Source organism: Ochotona curzoniae, unplaced genomic scaffold (assembly GCF_017591425.1).
Source record: "Ochotona curzoniae isolate NIBS_2020 unplaced genomic scaffold, NIBS_Ocur_1.0 contig_3190, whole genome shotgun sequence".
In the NCBI taxonomy this organism is placed as follows: Eukaryota; Metazoa; Chordata; class Mammalia; order Lagomorpha; family Ochotonidae; genus Ochotona; species Ochotona curzoniae.
The window spans coordinates 1,908,478-1,927,569 of record NW_024465751.1 but is presented as its reverse complement, the minus strand read 5'-3'; the positions used below and the strand labels follow the sequence as shown (position 1 = coordinate 1,927,569).

The 19,092-nt window shown below is 51.6% G+C and overlaps 2 protein-coding genes across 3 annotated transcripts in view; one reads left to right on the top strand and one right to left on the bottom strand.

The window, feature by feature from the left end:
- SLA (Src like adaptor) overlaps window positions 1-5,578 on the bottom strand; it is a 30,265-nt gene extending 24,687 nt beyond the window's left edge. For both annotated transcript variants that reach the window (XM_040979255.1, XM_040979254.1), the window contains exon 1: window positions 5,402-5,578. The gene's annotated coding sequence lies outside the window, so the exon portion shown is untranslated. The remainder of the gene's footprint in view (window positions 1-5,401) is intronic.
- Window positions 1-19,092, top strand: part of TG (thyroglobulin) — a 202,992-nt gene that overhangs the window by 154,311 nt on the left and 29,589 nt on the right. The gene's annotated exons all lie outside the window — the stretch shown is intronic.

Here is a 19,092-nt window from a genome sequence, read left to right as displayed (position 1 = left end):
GCCACAGTGACCCCCACAACAGCCCCATCACTGGGTCAGTCAATTTCTATTTCCTGCAAGATAGGAAGATAATTACCGTATGACCTCTCGTACAGTACCACCGGACTTCTCCCCACCATGGCGTTCACAGAAAAGATCAGTTGGGGAACACACCGCAGGTGAAGCAATGAGGAAGAAGTCGAGCTGGCACTTTAAGCAGAATGGCCTGTCTCTAGAAGCCTCTGCTTCTGAGCACTGGTGAGTGCTGCCTTGTTTCTACCCTAAGAAAGTAATGGAAGTCTACTTCAGGTATATAACTTCTGGGGAAACCCTTAATAGAAGGGATGTGCAGGCCCTAAGGGGTCTCTTGGCGGTAACCACCTAGCCTTGCTGGAACCTTAGGTCAGGGGAGCCAGGCAAGGTCGATGATGCTTGGAGGGACCAGGGGGAAGTGTGTAAAGAAACACAGCAACCAAACAGGAAGAAGACTAGTAGTACATATAGAACCCCACCTTCCTAAAAATGTAATATGCATGTGCATATACAGTACACAAAAAACATATAAAGGGAAATTCCCCAAAATGTTTTGAAGGGGTTTCTCTGCGTAATGAACCTAGAGAGAATTTCTAACTGGAGCTGTGGCTGGAGGACAGCAACCGAGTCCAAAGGGCATTGGGTGGCCAGGTCACACTGTGCAACTCCAGCAACTCCCTGCCTTTCTCAAGGCCTTAGGTTCCTCAAATAGGGTTCAGAAAGGGTTGGCTGGGACAGTGGCCTGGAGTTCTGATGCCTCCTGTCCCCCACAGCATGACTGGTACTGTGACCTACATAACTGCCTTGCACTGGCTCAGCCCTGACTGCAGGCTGACACTTTGTTTCAGGGAAAAGAGGAGGGGGCCCAAGGGCTGCACATCTGTTGTTCTCCCGACCGACCGAGGATCTCACAGGATTTCCGGGGTACCCCACCACATCCTGACCTACTTGGCAGGTGCACTTCCACAAGCACAAAGGCCAAGGGAAGCTGCCTGCCAGGGTCGCCAGCCCATGACCCACATTGTTCCCTGCTGCCCATCACAGAGCAGCTGCAGGTGTGGCCACAGGCCTTTGCCACCTGCCCCTGCCCCACCTCGTTTCCCTGTCCTGCTGAGCTGCAGAGGAGAGCTTTAGCATTGGCCCAGGTTCCTCAGCCTTGCTCCAAGGGCGAGACATGCAGAGAAAATGCCAGCTGGAGGAGGCACAGGTACTTCTCCAGTCATCTTCCCATGGCTGGCTCTAAGTCAGAGTCTTGGAAGAGCCACTGGGAAAACTTGGGACCCCCTCCTTTAGGATGTGGTGCAGGTTGTGTTTTAAAATAAGCTTCCATGGGTGTGCTCTATGAAAAACAGGTGCAAGCAAATTGCTGCAGGGACGTGGGTGGGCCACTGCTCAGGACAGAGCACCTTGAGGGAAAGGCTCTGAGAAGGCAAGCTACCTGCTCAAGTCACTCAGTTAAGAAAGCCTTTGCCCGTTTGTCAGCTGGGCCACCAGGTCTTGGAGCCGATTCTACGCCTGTGTGCCTTGAAAGGGATCTCATTAGTTCCCAGGCTAACAGAGGTGAGCTTTAACCTGAGACCAGATTAGGATGGAATCGTCCTGGAGGTCACTTTCTGGTCATTCTAAGATGCCATGGGAAGATGATGTGGGGTCGCTCACTGCCAGGAAGGCTGTCAGTTTCACACTTTATTAAGTCCTGAATTGCTCCTCTTGGTTGCTAGTTGTGCTTTGGAGGCTTTTATGGCTGTTGCCGCACCTGCCTTGCTGGGTTTTTCACAATAAGATCAGTGAGAGCAGGGGTTGAAATCTAGGCATGTCAGAGTCCCTGTGGCTCAGGCCTCTGGTGGTGCATCTGCCTCAGTGACCCCGACACGGGGAAGGGGTGCAGTGAGGGAGACCTGGTGGGCAGAGGTGGACATGGAGGGCCATTGTTGACATGGGACTTTGCTCCTCTCCCTTAATGTCTCTACCACCTAGGGGGGCAGAGCAAGCAGGGAGATAGAGTTCCACATGGTCAGGGATCCTGTTGGATGCAGAGCACATTGTCCAACAAAGACCATGTTCCAAATGGTGTTTAGGCCCCTGATATCGACATACCCTGAAATTCTGCTGACAAGACAAACACAGACAACGACAATAACAACTGCAAAGACCCTCACTTTGATACCAGTAATTACACAGAATGGGAGAACAGAGGTTCCAGCATGGGACCTGTCATTTCAGATCTGGGTGTTTGGGAAACGCAAGTTCTGGAGAGGAGGGAGCAACTGGAGCTCTCCCCCAGGGACGTTTAAATATCCCCAAACACTGGAAAGGCCTTGCTGTCGGTTGCATCACACTTCCCAGCAAGCTGAGCTGTGCTTTGCATGCATCTGCGTGAATCACCAGTGTTACTCGTAAGCTCACCTATAAGGTGGAATTGGGGCTTGGCCCCAGCCAGCATATGCAGGCTTTGAGTCCCACCCAGCCTGAGTCACGTCAGTCACACAGATGCTGTTCCCCCAATCCAGCCAGGATCCTCAAGCATTCATTGTACCAGGCCTTGGTCTCTTGAATGAGCTCCCCACCCCAGGCTGGTGTTCATTGCTTCTGGTGGCAGGTGCTATTTCTTTTTTAGGCTGCCATGCCTCCTGCCCAACGCCTTAGGGAGCCAGCACTGCTGCTGGGGTGGGTCTGTAAGTTGGGTCAGTGTACTACGCCCTCCCAGGGCTTGTGGGCAAATTGAGTGAACCTGATTTTGGGAACAGCGCCAGCTGCCCCTCGCATCTTTGTCCCTAAGCTCTCTGTCATCCCCTGTGGCATCTGTCTTCTTGTGCTTATTTCATGGAGGGTTTAGGGACCACCCCCTCTCCAGGATAGCTTTCCAAGGTCGGTGTCTGTGTTGACTCGACTCTGTAGCGGGAAACCTTGCCTGGTTCCCATCGTTGCACGCAGTCCATCGGGTCGGATGACTGTGATGTATGTAATAAAAAACAATGGCTCACATAGTGCAGGCAGGAGGGGGTCTGGGTCATGACCATCTTGTGCACAGTGATCAGTCTGCCTGCACGGACAGGCCATGGGAAGCTGTGTGAGACCTGGTGAGCCCCCGAGCCTGCACCACTCCCCCATTCTGTCTATGGCTGGGGTTATCATCATCAAATGCTACCCCCTTCTTTAGTGGTGCCTTGATGGGAGGAAGTGGTCGACGCAGGCTGTTCTTTGTTCCTTCAGACATTTAGTGGGGACAGGCAGTGGGGAAGTCCATCTTGTGGAACAGCTTCAGTGTGTATGCATCAAAAGGCCGGACAGACAGACAGATACGTACATGTCCAGCGGGGCTCTCGGGCGGCACCCATGACACAATGGAAACTTTCCTAGGACACAGCGTAAACGCTTAATGACCCCTTCTGTTCTTTCTGTTCCAACCTCTCTGAGAAAGAACTAGGGAGAGGGAGTCCTGCTGTGTGGCAGGTGCAAAATGAGAACCCACCAGCCTTGGTCACTGCAGGAAGCCAACAGGGTATGCCAGATCCAGTGTTGCCTACGTCTTTAAGACAGGCACACTTGTCTCAGGAGTGTGCTGCCAGCTCCCACAGCTCAGAGTGGGACAGTTTCCTCTGTCTTAAGAAAAGGGCCTCAGGTGGCTGGTACACAATTCTCCCTGCCCCCCACCACTGCTACCTCGTATTTGCTCTGTTTGTATCAGATGAAGGAGCAACCAAACCATGCTTTTGGCCAGCTGGAGACAAAGGGCTGCCAGCTCAGTAGCTTGGCCATTGAACCAATTGTGTGCGCCCCCTGCTGGTTAACAGTCCTTGCTGAGGCACAGCAGAGTGCCTAGTGAGCAATAGTCCTCTTAGGGTTGACACCTGGAGCCACTGCCTCACACTTATCACAATATGAATTTCTTTTCAGTGCACAAGGGGGCGGGGGCAAGACTGACACTCATCAGTGGCCCACTTGGAAAGCTGAACTAGACATTCTGACACCCCCTGACACATAGATTCCCAGAGCTGTGTCGGACGCTTGGGGCTCAGCGTAGTCTGGGTGCCCAGCCCACAGGCCTTGCATCGCCTCTGGAGATTTTGACTCCTGGGCATGTTAACTGCCCTAGACTCGCGTTCTTCTAACTGGAGCGTATCCATTGCAACAGAGTTTGCCAGAGTGTTCATCTGGGCTTACGTGTTTGTTCCCAGAGGGCCACAGCCTAGTTCACTTGCCTTGCAGGGCAGCTACTGTAGCTGGAGCAGAGCAGGAGCTCACAGCCAACAGGGTGCGTTGCTGCTGGGGTGCAGAGTAAGCTGCAGACCCTGGCCTCTGTGGTTCACCTGTTTCAGCCCCTGGGAGCCTCTCCCTGCCTCTGTCTCCCACCAGCTAGGCTGCTTGGGAGCCACCCACCTCTCAGATCCTCATTTTCTTACCCAAACAACAGCCACACAGGATGGTTCTGAACACTGCAGGCAAGTCACTTTTCCTCCAGTCTCCCCCTCTATCACTCAGGAGGAGGGGAGGGGCATTTGTTCATGACTCCAGACATGGCTCCAACTAAGGACATCCTGACACCACAGCCCAAGCAAGTCATCCCCTGACACAGGCACCGAAGCGTGTGGGTACCCAAAGGATCATGTCACATGCCACATTCCTTACAGAGTAGTATGCCTCTCCCATCTCTTCCAATTCCAGTGGGCTTTTGGAATGTGTGCACTTCCCCCATGGGTCTCTCTAATCCACACCTCCCCCAAGGCTCCCCATACACACACACACACACACACACACACACACTGCCCACACCCTTACTTCCATGAGAGCAAGTGACCTGTGGCTCTCCCCAGTAGTGCTGCACAGACTCCAAATGACCCCACTCCGGCTGCTCAGCCACCTGTGCTCCACGTGCCTGGGGTGTCAGCACCCCAGGGCGGCAACATTCCCTGAGCCCACACTGCGCGTCTGAAAGTGAGCTTGGCAGCCAGCACACCTTAGTACATTTAACCCACCAGTGGCTGTGCGAATTAGGTACTGCTTTCCCATTTTACAGATGGTAAAAATGAAGGCCCAGAGAGATCTCGGTGCCTTCCCCAAGGTCACACAGCTAAGGAGACTGGTGGCAAGTCCTAATTTCCCTCAAAGACTGCTATTTAGCAAACATAAAATAATAACTAATAATAATAGTAATAATAATAATAATAACTTCCCTGGTTAGCAACAGGCCTGTGCAAATCCCTGGTCCTTCTTTGCACAGCCTGAGGCCTCAGCCATTTGCAGAGCAGCTGCCCTGTGCAGGACACAGGCTATAGACTGAGCTTCTCCTTTGTGTCCTCAGAGGCTCCAGACTCCAGAAAGTCCATCCTGCCTGCTGTGCCTCAGCAAAGTTCCCCAAGTCTTTCCCTGCCACATCCCCCCAAGATACCTGCTGAGGCCTGGCCTCCCTCGGGGAGTCAGCTGCAGAGGGGCTGGCGAGGCCCCTGGCGCCTCACGGCCTGGCCATCAGCTGCTGCTGCTGCGCGGGGAATGAGCAGGCAGTGGCGGCAGCGGGACCTCCCGCGGATGTGCAGGAGCCGCCCATGCTAGCAGGCAGCGCTGTCAGAGCTCAAACTGCACACTTCCTCTGCCAGAAACAAGGAAGGCAAGCACTTGCTGCAGGGCAGGTTCCTGTTTTCAGTGACCACACGGAGGAGCAGGCTTCTGTCTGCAAAGATGGAGAAAACAGGCCCTTCATCGGGGTTCTCACGCATCCCCAGGAAGGTGGCAGCTCGCCTCCACGTAGCCAGGGCCTGGAGAAACTGGTCCTCTCTCTCTAACTGAAGGGCCCATGGAGCTGAGGCTGTGCATGTATGTGTTTCTGGAGCCATCTGCTGTGCCTGTCCTCCCCTCTGCCTGACCCTGGCCTGAGGCTTAGAGCCACAGCTTCTCTTTTCTCAGTTTCCCAGCTGTGACATTGTCTGTGTCCCTGGTGCTGGCTGTACCCTCCATGAGTATGAGAGACTTGGCACAGCCTGGCAACAGCGACCTCTGCTTGATCATGACCAAAAGAAACTAGAAACTTTAGGAATAACAGGTAGTCCTCCCCTTTTGCACCTAGCCCGGCAGATGCTGGCCTAAAAGCACAGAGCAACCCACGCAGCCTGTGGGCTGGACTGTATCCTAGGAAAGACACCCTGGGCTGGGGGGAGCGCGGCTGGAGGGATGCATTGGCTGGGGTGCGTTGCTGGCCATGCTCTGGGATGTGCTGGTGGCACTGTGACTCTGAGGCTCCAGTTCGTGGAGGGACAGGGCCTGAGGTGTCCTGGGGTCCGCTGTCGCCTTTGGTGCTAGCTCTTCAGGGGTTCACACACCACAACGTGCACGCCGAGACTGGGGAACAAGACAGCACCCAGCCTTGGTGCAGGGTGACCTTGGGGTGAATCTGGGTGAAGGGCCCTTGCAGGCACTTCAAAGAAGTTGGTGAGAATTGGAATTAAAAGATAAGTTTATTGTAGTGCAAAATACTTTGAAATCTGTACATACCCAAAGCTGATAGAAAATAAATATTGAAAAAAAGCTATGCAGAACTTTCAATATTTTGCATCAAAATACACTTATCTTTTAATTTTATTTTTCCACTGATTTTTCAAAGGACATACACATAAGGTGTAAGTTGTTCTTCTCTTTCAGCAAATCCTATGTCACAAAATACACCTTGCATTCATATATATGTAGGGATATATGTATAAACCTTTCCTATTTGTACTGTGTGAATCTGAAACAAGGAACCCCAGATAGGCAGGACCTGAAAGCTTATTGGTAGAAGAGGTGGAAGTTTCTAGCATGCTGGCTCCAGGATTCCTCTGGGAGCTGCCTTCCTGGGCTGGGAATGCTGACCGACCTTGCTGGGGTGGTCCTCCAAGAATCCCCACCCCACCCCAAAACACCGGCATGTACCCAGGACAGTCATTTGGAAATCTCACTTGGTGCAGTTTGCCTAGATGAATTACAAACGCCAAGGCTGTGTCTAAATCTAGAAGAAATGCTGTGCTCAAGAGAGGCTTTCTCAGTAGACAGGTGTCAAAACCACTGTGCAAAGAGCGCACCGGGAAGCGGGGAGGGGAAATAGCGTGGAGATGGAGTACGGCGGAAGTGGCACTCCCCTCAGATGCACTCAGGGTCTAGGACGCAAGCCCAGAAAGAGCGCCCTGTTGGCTCACTCTCTCATTTCAGCAGTCCGGAGCCCTGGGTACTCTCGGTTACTTCCAGGACCCGTTCCCGCACACCACCCTTTCCGCTAAGCTTTATTGAGAAGCCATGAATGAAAGCTGGCCATACACCTATTGACCTTCTCTGGGGGGAGTCACATGTCAAAAATGCACTGCTAAGAAATCATGCAGAGCAAGGCACAGGGGCCAGAGGAGTTCCTACAGGCTGCTCTCTCACTCTATCTCGCTCACTTGCTCTCTCTCTCTCTCTCTCTCTCATGTGTCCCTGAGCTGAGGAGGAGAAGGAGCCAGCCTCAGGGCATGCCACTGGTTAAGCCAGCCCTGGAGGCGAGGGGGACAGGCTCAGACCGAGAGGAGGAGAAGTGCCATCGGGAGGGTGCCTGGTGTGGGTCCCCTTCCAGGAGGAGCTACTGAAGAGCAAGAGGCCAGGAGCCAGAGCCCAGGTCTCCATGCTGCCCATTTCCAGGGTGAGTCACCAAATGACCAGGGGCTGCTGCCAGTGCCCCCCACCATGCACTGTTTTGGGAGCTTTCTCTCACCTCCTGGGTAACTGTGAAGGAAGGACAGGAGGTTTGAGAAAAGTTCCTTAAGCTGTAAACTGTGACCAGAGCAGGGCTTAGATGGAGGTGAGAACTTGGGACTGTGGCTCACAGAGCAGGTGAACCCTGTGCTGCCACTGGCTCCTATTGTGGGCCATGCTGTCAGGTGGCTCAGGTTGTCAGCTGCCATTTCCAAGGAATCTCAAGGGGTTACCAGTCTCAGTTTGGGCTACTGTGGTCTAGCGTGAGTGCGTGTGTGTGTGTGTGTGTGTGTGTGTGTGTGTGTGTGAGAGAGAGAGAGAGAGAGAGAGAAACTGGGCCAGGCTATGGGAGCCTTCCCTGTGCAGTCAATAATGATCAGCATCCCTGAACTTGACCCAAGAGCATCCCACTCCAGCCCTTCCCCTGCAATCAAGTCATGACAATCAAAAATGTCCTAGATGTTATCCAGTGTGTCCTGGGGAGCAGGTGTGCACCCATCCCATGGAGGGACTAGGAGCACCCAAGAGAGGAGGCACCTGAGCATGGTCTGTCACAGGCCATGGAGGCTCCTGGAACCAACTTACAGCAACTTAGTCTGCAGCTAGCCACACTGTGCTTCCCCATACACATGGCAGAAGGAAGCAACAAAGCTCCTTGGGCTGGCTCTCTGCCTGGCCAGACTTCCCTGTCCTCCGGCACAGAGGAAGAGGAAATGCATGGCCTGGTCACACAGGCAAGCACCGGGAGCTGTCAGGGCAGCAAGGACACAGCCTCCTCAATGAAGGGCAGTTTTCAGAGGCATGAATTGTAGGCCACTTAGCACAAAGCGGCCAAGGCCCAAGGGAGGTCAGGGGTCCCAACGAGGAGGGTGGGGGAACCTGTTGTTTTTCTTCCACACCTCAGAGCGCCTAACTGTTCCAGCCGTCCATCTCCCGTGCCACCCCCTCAGAGTGTATGCAACTTTCTCTCCTGACCCATGACTGAGCTCAGACATGCTCCAGTGTCCTCTCAGTGAAGCTTGTGTGCTTCCCTGGGTGACTGTGCCTGCACTTGCACCTACTCAAGACACACTCCACCCCAAACTGGGCCAGGCCTGTCTTCAAGGAGTTCACAGCCAATTGCTCTGCTTCCTCCTTTGCCAAACCCTACCCCCAACCACATCTGCTGTGTGTGTTAGGCTGTGCAGTGCAGCAGACATCCCCCTTGTGTATGCTGCACTGGAGGACAGATTTGGGAATCTATACATTCAGAGAGGGCTTTGTCCCTCCCCGCACTTGAGCAGTTTACAACCTAGTAGAGGAATAAGACAGATGACAAAATCCTGGGATGTACAGGAAGGAAGCAAGAAAAGAGCCAGGACAGGAGACAGGGTGAACCCCAGGGTTCCCAGTTCCATGGGAAACCCACACTAAAGTGTGGCAGGACGAGGTTGGATTCCTTCCCAGCAGGGTGGTGGTTGTTCAAGGTCATTGACATCCTCAGTGAACCCAAGAAGAAAGACACAGACACGTGGCAGGCAATGCCACTCCTGAGGAGCTCAAGTGTCAGTATGGACTCAGCCAGCCCCCACTGCACCTGCCAGGAGATGATCATGAGGTCAGGCTCTGGGGCTCACAGACCCCCAGGACCATGTGCGCAGGAAGCAGCTGATTTCCGCAGGGCTTGGTAAATAAATTAATTAGGAATGAGGGCTCCAACGAATGGTCAGAGGCAGATGGTCAAGACGCCAGCCTGCACAGGGTTGGGGGTCGCTCAGTTAGGCCTGAGCACGGCTCATCCCCTTCATTAACACAGAACAGCTCCCTGGGGGAACAACCAGCTTTATGCACTTGAAGTCATCAGAGCCAGGCCGAGGCTGATGAGTGTTCCTGACTGCAGCCACCAGAGGCTCATTTCTCCAGCTTCCGTCCTGGCGGGATTCCAGGTTGGAGAAGTCAAGTGCTTTCCAAGACAGTTCAGCCTCCCGTGGCACGAGTGTAATGAATAAGCCCTGCTTGGTCCAGGTGTATAGATAGCATGGACCAATATTGGCAGCATCCCAGCCCTACGTGGCTTGCTGTGGTGAAGCAGTGGAGAGAATGGATGAGGAAACAAACATCTGAGAACCACCAGCAAAGACAGCTGGCTCTTGCCGATGGGTTTTGTGTTCCTTAGTTGTTGTCTGTGTCTAAATTTCACCTGGAGAAACCGCCCAGTGTTTAATTTCCTGTGTCACCAGGCTGGTGAGTGTACTGAGTCCAGCCCTCGAGGTTATATGCTAAAACCAGCATCTCATGGAGCCTTCACATCGCCATCCACTTCCTCCATGCTCAGCGCTTCCCTGTTTAAGGCCTGGTTCCCCAGGCAAGGCTCAGGCACTCCTGCCATTCTCTGATAGCCCTTGGCCAGGACTTGTCATCCACAGGGCGAACCTCACTCCTTCTCTTGGCGTTCGATGCTCACCCTGCGTGTTCTGAGGACAGTGTCATCATTCAAGAACTCTGGGCCTCCTCCCCCATGGGGACTTAGGTTCTCTTCAACAAGCACTTTACTCTCCGCATCCTACCACTGAAAGCACACAGCATAAAGGCCCCATCCAGCGCTCCCCTGGTCTACAACCATGACCAGAGCTGCCCCTGGAGAAGGGATCACCCCCTGCCCTGGCTGAGCTCCCTCAGGTTTTAACCACACCACAGGGCTAGGACACCTGTCTTAGGGCAAGGTGAGGACTCAGGTTACCCGGAAGCTGTTGGCCTTGCACAGGTTACCGAATCTTTCCCCGTAGTAACATGACTCGGCCATGGTAATTGTGGGATTAAGGTGTGTGTATGAACATGGAAGTCGCTCTTGCATTTTCCAATGGGGATGTGGAGGACATAAGCCTGGAAAAGCAGGCTGTGCTTCAAGCAAACCCACAGAGCCCAGCCCCAAAGTGAAAAGCCCCAAGTAGCCATTGAATAAGTAAGAAGAAGGCTGGGTCTTCTGAACAAAGAGATAACTTGTGAAAATTGACTTTTCACCCAAATGGAAGACAGTAAGTGAGGAGACCACTTTGGGGAGAGAAGAGCCCCTGTTTAGCGAGCCATCTCCAAAGTCAGAAGAGCTGAACCTTTCAGTGGGTTGGGAGCGGGATCTGAATGCGTGCTCACCAGATTCCCGGGAGGCCCCTTGGCATGGTAGTGTTCTCCAAAACAAAAGTGGATGCTCATGTTTTGCCATTTCCTGCTCCTGCACAGAGTTGCACAAGTAGGTTGATTTGCTAGAGCAGTTCTCTTCCGCCGTTGCTCAACCTAAACCCAGGGCCTGCACTTCGGGGGAGGCAGGGTGTCCTCAGCCTTGAGCGGCTGGAGGAGGAGGTCAGCAGGTTTTCCGGATGCTGTGAAACTCTCCAAGCAGGACCCAGCTGCATTCTTTTGAAACTTGGCCTTCTTACCAATTTCCTGTGGCTGTGCTGATCCACAGACCCTCCTATTTTCTGGAATCTAGAAACTCTTATGCGTGTATTAGTTTAGTAGCTCCCATGGAGGAGCCACGAGGCTGAGCCGCAGGGCACTAGGGGAAGTCAAGGTGCTGATGACCGATGTCCTGATGTCTGAGAGTTCAGCGTAAGTCCAATAGGTGCTAGGCATGACTGCCATGATGGGGTGGGGCTTCCAGGGAAGACCAAAGGTGATGCTGGTGTTGCTACAGCAAACCTAAGGCTTGACAGAGGGTGGGAGGTGAGCACAAGGTGGAGTGCTAGCTGGGGTGTTCACTGTGTCTTTTCCATTCTTTCCATTACAAGATGACTTCCATTGTGCTTTATCTGCATTCTACCCGGCATGGTCAGCCCATCTTGTCTTCTCTCTGCCCCTTTCAGATCCACCAGAATGGGCCAATAAATGGACCTGCTCTAATTCTTTTTTTGCTTTCTGCCACCACAGCCCTGCTGCTCTTAGCATGTGTGTTGATTCCTCCCACGTTCCTTCCTCCGGTCTGCTGATGGGCAGGCTCTCCCAAGTTTGAGTTCACTGACCTGGAATAGAATTGTTTCTCCCATTTGAGGACCAGCCAGGGTCAGGGGGGAGTCTCTGCTTAAGACCATCCCAGACTTAGTCCTTTCATCCTCCTGAATCAGGATCTGGCGAAAGGATTGTGCTTCCTAAACCCTAGCCCTGCTCTGGCCCCTCACTCTTGTCCTTTGCACAAAGGCCCACAATCCAGAACTGCCCATAGCATATGTCATGTGGCATCCATGGATGAAGGCCAGCAGTGTCAGTGTCCTGTGCCTGAAGCTTAGCCATTGCCACAGCACCTGCACCTGTTCCGGGGTGAGGAGGCTTGCTGCCCACTTTGATGGCTCTCAGTAGAGCAGAAACCACATCTACAGTGACGTCCTGGCTTGACACTTCCCTGCAGCCTCCTCCGGGAAGGGCTTCCTGTGGTCGCCTGTCGGGTCATTTCCAATTCCTGATCGTGTTTCCCAATAGCAAGAAAATTTCATGTAAGCACGCCCCATGGATTCATATTGAATGAGTAATGGTAGACACATATGACTCAACTATAATGATGAAAATTACTGTTGACTGATAAGATTTCTCAAGTGATATTTATAAGGAAATCCTCTAGAGTTTTCTTGCTGTGCTCCCATGAATGGTTTGATGCATGCCCAATGCAAGACCATGACTCAACAGAGGCACAAAAGTCAGAAAACAGAGCCACCTTAACGAGGAACTTGAACCATCCCGTCTTCAGCTTCCCTTGGCGCCAGTCCACAGCGGATCATCCGGGCAGTGGTTGCAGCGGCCTTGGGTGCTTGGCTTAAGGGCAGTGTGCCAGTCTTTCTGAGGAAGTCAGGGGCATAGCAGTGGAGGATGGTGTCAGAACCACACCAGCATCATTTCAAAGCAGTATTGGCACCTCCCTGCCCTGCACATCTGCAGGTCTGAATTACAGAAACTGTGGGCCCCTAGGAGGCAGGGAACAGGTGCCAGTGAGCAGCCTGCAGATACACATGTACAGAAAGGAAGTGAGAGACCAAGGGAGCCCGTGTGCAAGAAGGAACTCCCTCCCCAGCCCTCCTAGGAGCACAAGTTTCCTTGAGGCTCTAACACCTGATTCCTTCCTGAGTCACAGACACTGGTGGAATTTTCCTGATAAGAGAACCACAGCCAAGGCAGCCCCATGTGCACGTTCACGATAAGGCCTCTGCAACCAGCCTACCCAGCAGCCAGGCAGGCCTCCTAACGGCTCTGCGGGCATTCTCATCTGCAACAGTGACACCCACAACAAGACTCACCCAGCACTCCAGCGATGGACTTGAGCACCACAAGACGCACGCAAATCTGTAACAAAATTATGTAAGCTCCTGTTGAAGCCCCGCTAGCACCCCGTCCTGGGATGCTTTACTGCTGGGATGAGACACGCCTCCTTCTAAAGCCCAGATTGTCTTGTGCTTATCAGAGGATGAATGCACAGGAAGCTGGTCTTGATGTCATTTCAAGTGGTGACCTCAGTTAAAAACCAGCCCTACGTTGGGTGTGAAGTTATGAACAGGTATCCATTCAGTAAGCACTGAGCCAGGCCACCCAGCAGGGGTCAGCATGGGGGGCAGAGGCAGGCGGGTACAATCACACAGCCATATCTGGAGAACATCTCACTACTTTAATTTTATCTTGATGCTAACAGTACGATAGCTGATACTTGACACCGCACCGTGTTTGATGGGCTATGAAGAATTGTTTGGATCTGCTATCTAATTGTATAAAATCTCTTGGGGGCATCAGTTGGGATTTTAGCGGCTGTCACTGTTGGAAATCTGACGTACGTAAGTAGGCATTTGGCACGCCCTGTCTATCTCAGCAAATGGCTAGGGAAATATTCTTCTTGCCTTACTTTGCATTTGAGGGAAATGAGGCTTTGGTACTTTGGAAGGCTTTTCTAATAATATACATCTGGTAAGAGTGTATGCCACACCCTGGCCCCATTAGGTACCCATTTGACAGATAGGAAAACTGGAACCCAAAAAATGAAGCCAGTTACCAAGTAGTTGGTGCTGAATTCAGCAGGATTTCTCTAATCCGGCAGCTCCTGCTAGACCTTTTTTTTCTGTGTCACTATAAAAATAATATTCTATGCTAGTGTTCACTTAACAAATTTGAAGAAGATGGTGTCAGAAGCAGTGTGGTATGGATTCCAGAACCTGAGCAGGCTCAGGTGTCTAGCTGTGAGTGCTACATGGAGTTTATAGAAATGCGAGAGTCAGCAGAGAAATTTGGAGGGAGGGTCTGCTTGAATCAAGGGTCCAGGAGCTGTCAGGGCTAGCCTCATGAGGCTGGGGCCTGGACCATGAACCCAACGGGTGGAAGTAGGCGCCACAGCTGAAATGCTGGGTGCACTAGGACACACCAGGGTGCATAGGGTGGGATGGGAGGGCAGGTGTGGCCTTGGGCCTGCAGACAAGATGTTAAGGCAGGCTAGGCCAGGGACCTGGGGACAGGTGCTTCATTGGATACCTTGTCCCCAGGAACCCCAAAGCCAATCACTGAGGTCTCTTGATGGTCAGGGTGTTGGAACTGTGACATGCACAGTTGCTTCCCAGGCCAGCCTTCTCTGCAGCCATCAGCCCCTGGTGGCAGCAGGAGGGAGCCCTCTGAATTCCACACCTAATTCCAGCACTCATGCTTACACACACACACACACACACAGCTGCATTTCCCTGCAGCTCCTGCCCATGGTCCCTGGAAGCCTGCTCAGGCCACCCTCCAGCCTTCAGCCAGGCCAGTGCCTCCTCAGAAAGCCCCTCTATATCCCACGACTCTTGCCTCTAGGTTCAGCTCCCCACTCAGTCTGCGTGGAGTGGCGAGTGGCTTGGCTAGGTCTTGCCTCTTTGTGGACCTGTCCTGCCTGAGAGGGCATCTGCTCTGCCATTCCCTTCGTACCTTCTTAATTGTCTGTTCACACCATGTGCTCCTGTACAGAACAGTGGGCATTTTCTACCACCAGTGTGTTTATTGGGAAAGGGAAGAAGACAGCAGGAAATAAAGTTGGTGGGGACAAATAAAGCAAGGTAGTTGGAAGAGAAGGTCCTGCTCATGGGGACTGCTCAATCCTGACTCGGTGGCAGCCCCTTCGTCCACGGAACAATAGAGAAACAGTTGACTGGGAGACACAGAGCCCTACGTATATATGAAGTGTACCGAGTGGAGACACTGGGCCCACGTTTCAGATTCCTCCTTCAGTAAGAGGCAGCAATGGCCTCAGCTGTCACTCATGGTGTCAGTTCTAAAATTTGACACCTTCACTTGGAAATCAGTAATGTTTCTGTGCCAAGCATTTAAATGGCTTCCGACTGCCAGAAGGTGAGGGAGGCAATTAGACATCAAGTTTGTGACAGATGGAAAAAGGCATTTTGCCATTGACAAGACCCGGAGGAGGGGTGCGTCAGGTGCACGGTCCATTCTGAAGGCCACAGCCACCGCTGCCTGGCCCCTCTGCATGGCCAGAGAAGGCTGGAGAAGGGAGGTGGTACAATTTTCTGTCTGGCAGGCAGAGGCCAAGTGGGGTAGTAGCCTTGGGGACAGAACAGCCTGCCAACAGGGCTTGATTGGGAACAAGGTGGGCACTCTCTTTGAGACTCTGCCATTCTTTAAGGAAATGGTACAATCATTGTCCTGCTTAGAAGACGGCCATCTGTAAACTGCTAATACACGCCAGGCTACTGCACAACTTCGTGTTTCCCCTTCCTCCTTCTCCCCTGCAACTAGTGGGGAACTTGAGTTTGCAAATGGAAATACATGATGGCTCAGTGTTTCTGTAGGGCAAGTAGGCAGAACCTGGTTACTCAAAGAGTGCATGAGAAATAGGTTTCTATCGAATGCAAGGCAAGGCTCTCAGACCTTGGGTAAGGCAAAGGTTTTACAACACAAAAAACACAACTGGCCAGAGGGGGGAAAAATGGATGGATTGGACCTTGTCAATATGAAAAGTATCTGTGCTGTAAATGGTATCTGTAAGTGAGAAGGTGGCCCACAACCTGGGTGAAAAAAAAAATGGCAATCGTGGCTCTGATAAGGGATTTCTGGCTAACTCAATAACAGCGAGACAAACAATTCAATGTTAAAAACAAAGGATCAGAATAGATACTTCTCTGAAGAAAATGTTGCAGAATAATGATCCTTCATATGGACAGGCCGTGTTTGTTCCTGATCCGGGTGTCATTAGATGGGCACTTGGGGTATTTTCACCTATTAGCAATTATGAATAATGCTGCTATGGACATTTGTGTCCAACTTAGCATGTGAGTATTTTAAGCAAAAACCTTGAAAAGGATACATAGAACAGAGTGACAGTCACAATAGACTGCTCAGTGGGTGAGAAAGGTTCAAAAATAATATGATGTCACTTATTTCCTAAATATAAATATTTAAGCACATGTGCACTGGCATACACACTCACAGTCAGGAGACTGGCAGCATCTACCCCAGCTCTGCCTGCATTTCATGCTAACTTAATTTTGTCTTGCTCACCTATATTTCTCGCTGTGCATTCTTGTGCTGCTATGTTTACTTTGAATGCTGCGAAAAGGCATTCTGTTTCACTTCTAAAGGCACCCAGGGCTCCCACCTAGTCTCCCAGGGAGTCTGAACTACAAGGCTAGCAGAATCAGCAAGTGTTCTTTTGATAGGAGTCAGTTTCATTTTAGTTCATTGTTTTAATGTAATTTAAATGTTTTCTAATTAGAAATTTAATATCAACCACTAGAGGAAATTTAGTATCAATCACTGGAGGAAATTTAAACTTTCCTAAAAAGTATAAAATGCCAATAAAACCCACCTATCAATTTGTTCACCTTGTCCTGGGAATTGGTAAGGTTGGACTAATTAAGGAGACGTGGAGGAGGGCAGGCCACAGGGCAGGAGCCAGGTCAGCTCTCTCTCCTTTGACACCTGTCGTGGACTGAGGCAGCATGGCAGCATGGAGGGCACCCTGGGGCCGGCAAGTCCAGTTTCCAATCCATCTAAGCTTAAACCTCTTTGTCACTCTTTGCTGAGTCTGCTCCAAATACTTCTTACGTACACTTCTGGCCCATACACAAAGGAATGGTTAAGTAAGCAGTATATTGTGTGATATTAGTTCTTATTTCCCAGACAGGCTGTGGGTGTTTCCGTGAGGCAACCTAAGCAAGAGTTCCGTGTTAGGTGCCTGCAGGACAACTGCCAGTGTGTATCAAAGTGCCTGAGAGTGGATTCTTCTTCAAATTCATTACACTTTGTTTTTTTTCTTTCTTTAAAAAGCAAAGAGAGAGCTCCCGTGTGATGGTCCACTTCCCAGATGCCCACAGCAGCTGAAACTGGAAGCCAGGAAGACATTCCAGGTCTCCTGTGTAGGCATCTGGGACCCAAGTACTTGAGCCTTCCTTCCCAAGTTATACATTAGCACACAGCTGGAAAAGAAAGGAAAGCTAGTGCTCAAACCCAGGCATGCTAGTGTGAGATGAAGGCATTCCATTGCTGGCTTCAGTGCTCTGCTAAATGCCTGTCCATGTTTCAGTGTCTTTTAACACAGAGTAGCAGTGGGTGTTCAGTGCAGAAGTTGAGCTGCCCACTGGGAAGCCCAGAATCCCTGGGCCTGAGTTCCTAGCTCTTCTCAAATCCCAGTTTCTTATTGAATGCATGCTGGGTGGTACAAGTAGCTGCCTCAATGGCTCAGGTCGCCACTTCCCATATGAGAGACATGCATTGAGCTCTTGTTGGACCTTTGCTTTACTCACCCACGTTCCATGGCCTCTCACTGAGTAACACTGGGTGGGACCAGCTCCAGAGAGCAGGAAGAAGTGTTCTCTTGTGCCCTAATTCAGAGCTTCAAGATCTATCAGTCATCATGCCAGCCTGAATGTTGTCAAAACCGAAGTGTTACAAATCAGAGGCAAACTCTTAAGTCAAGAAAAGATGATTCCAGTGTAGAAATCATTCAAGAGAATACTAACATGGACATGAACTTGAGTATAAATTAGAGTTCATTGAGTTATCTCAGCAACTCAGTCACATGCTTTAATTTAACTGGGAGAGAGATCCTTCCTGTCTAATCCTTACCTTATCATTCATCATGACCTAGATCATGACAGCCAAAAAAGTCCCATGTATGGCCACTGCATTGGACCAGAGCTAGGCAGGTGTTCTAGATACCCAACAGTCCAAGACCTGGGTGCTTACACTGCTCTCCTGGGTGGACATTAACGGGCTCAGCCTAGTTTGCACTGACGGGCTTAGTTGAGTGAAATTTCAGGCCAGGATAAGTTACCATGGAAGTTAAACCTTGGTTGACATTATACCTACTGCTAATTACAAGGAACTGTCCCCAAGTGTCTACCACCACTGGGTGTTTTGCCCATCTGCCCTGTGACCTTTTACCATAATGTTCCCTTTATAGACCAGGACCCCCCATGCTCTGGGAGACAATGGAAAACAGCCAAGTGGTAACAGGCAGAACTGTTGGCCTGCCCCGGTTGCCTGTGCCTCCCCTTCACACAGGGACAGAGAGGGACGATGGCCATATTCACCATGGAGACACACAGTGGCCGGAACATGGAGCCAGGGAGCCCACTGGCTGCAGTCCAAGTTTTCCTCCACTCCTGCCCCCTAGCATGAGTCTCGTCACCCCAAAAATCTGTTCCAGTGCCCTTCTTGTGGGCTGATTCTGATGCTCAGCCCTCACAGGAGGGCCCCCCATGAGGGTTTTGTGGGAGCTAGTTATTGGTTCCACACAGTAATTCCTGGGGGGGAAGCTCAATGTGGGGTACAGCTTGAGACACCTGCCCTTGCCCATTCCTCTGAGTGCTCCTCACTCCAAAAAGCCTCACTTGCAGGGGGCTGAGGAGTTGAGAGGTGTGAGAGCACAGGTGGGCCCACAGCTCCTTAGTCTGCCCAAAGTCACTGCTCTGCTCACAGATGCCCCTCGGGGTGGCCAAGCTTCACATGGAGACAGCCCCTCTCCCTGCTGTGTTTCCTGTTGGTGACACCTTCGTAGAAGGCCTGTGAGAATTCCACATGGGAAACACTGTGTATGTGTGCAGGTGTTTGTGTGTGTCTGTGTAGGAATGTGCTTGTGTGTCCATGTGGATGAGTGTGGATGTGTGTGAATGTATTCCTGCGTGTTTTTGCATGTATGTGTGTGGGGGTGGACTATGTGTGCTCTGAGGATGTATGTGTGCTGTGTATTCCCGTGCTGGGACCCTGTGTGTGTGTCTGTGTGTGGATGTGTAATTGTATACTTGTGTATGTATATCTGAAATTGTTGTGCTCTGGGTAGGTCTGCATCTTGGTGTGTGCTGTGTATTCCCGTGCAGGGCTGTGCATGAGCTCTCGAGCACTCAAGGACAGAGCAGGCCTGGCCCGAGGTGACCATCACAGCTCACTGAGACCAGGCCA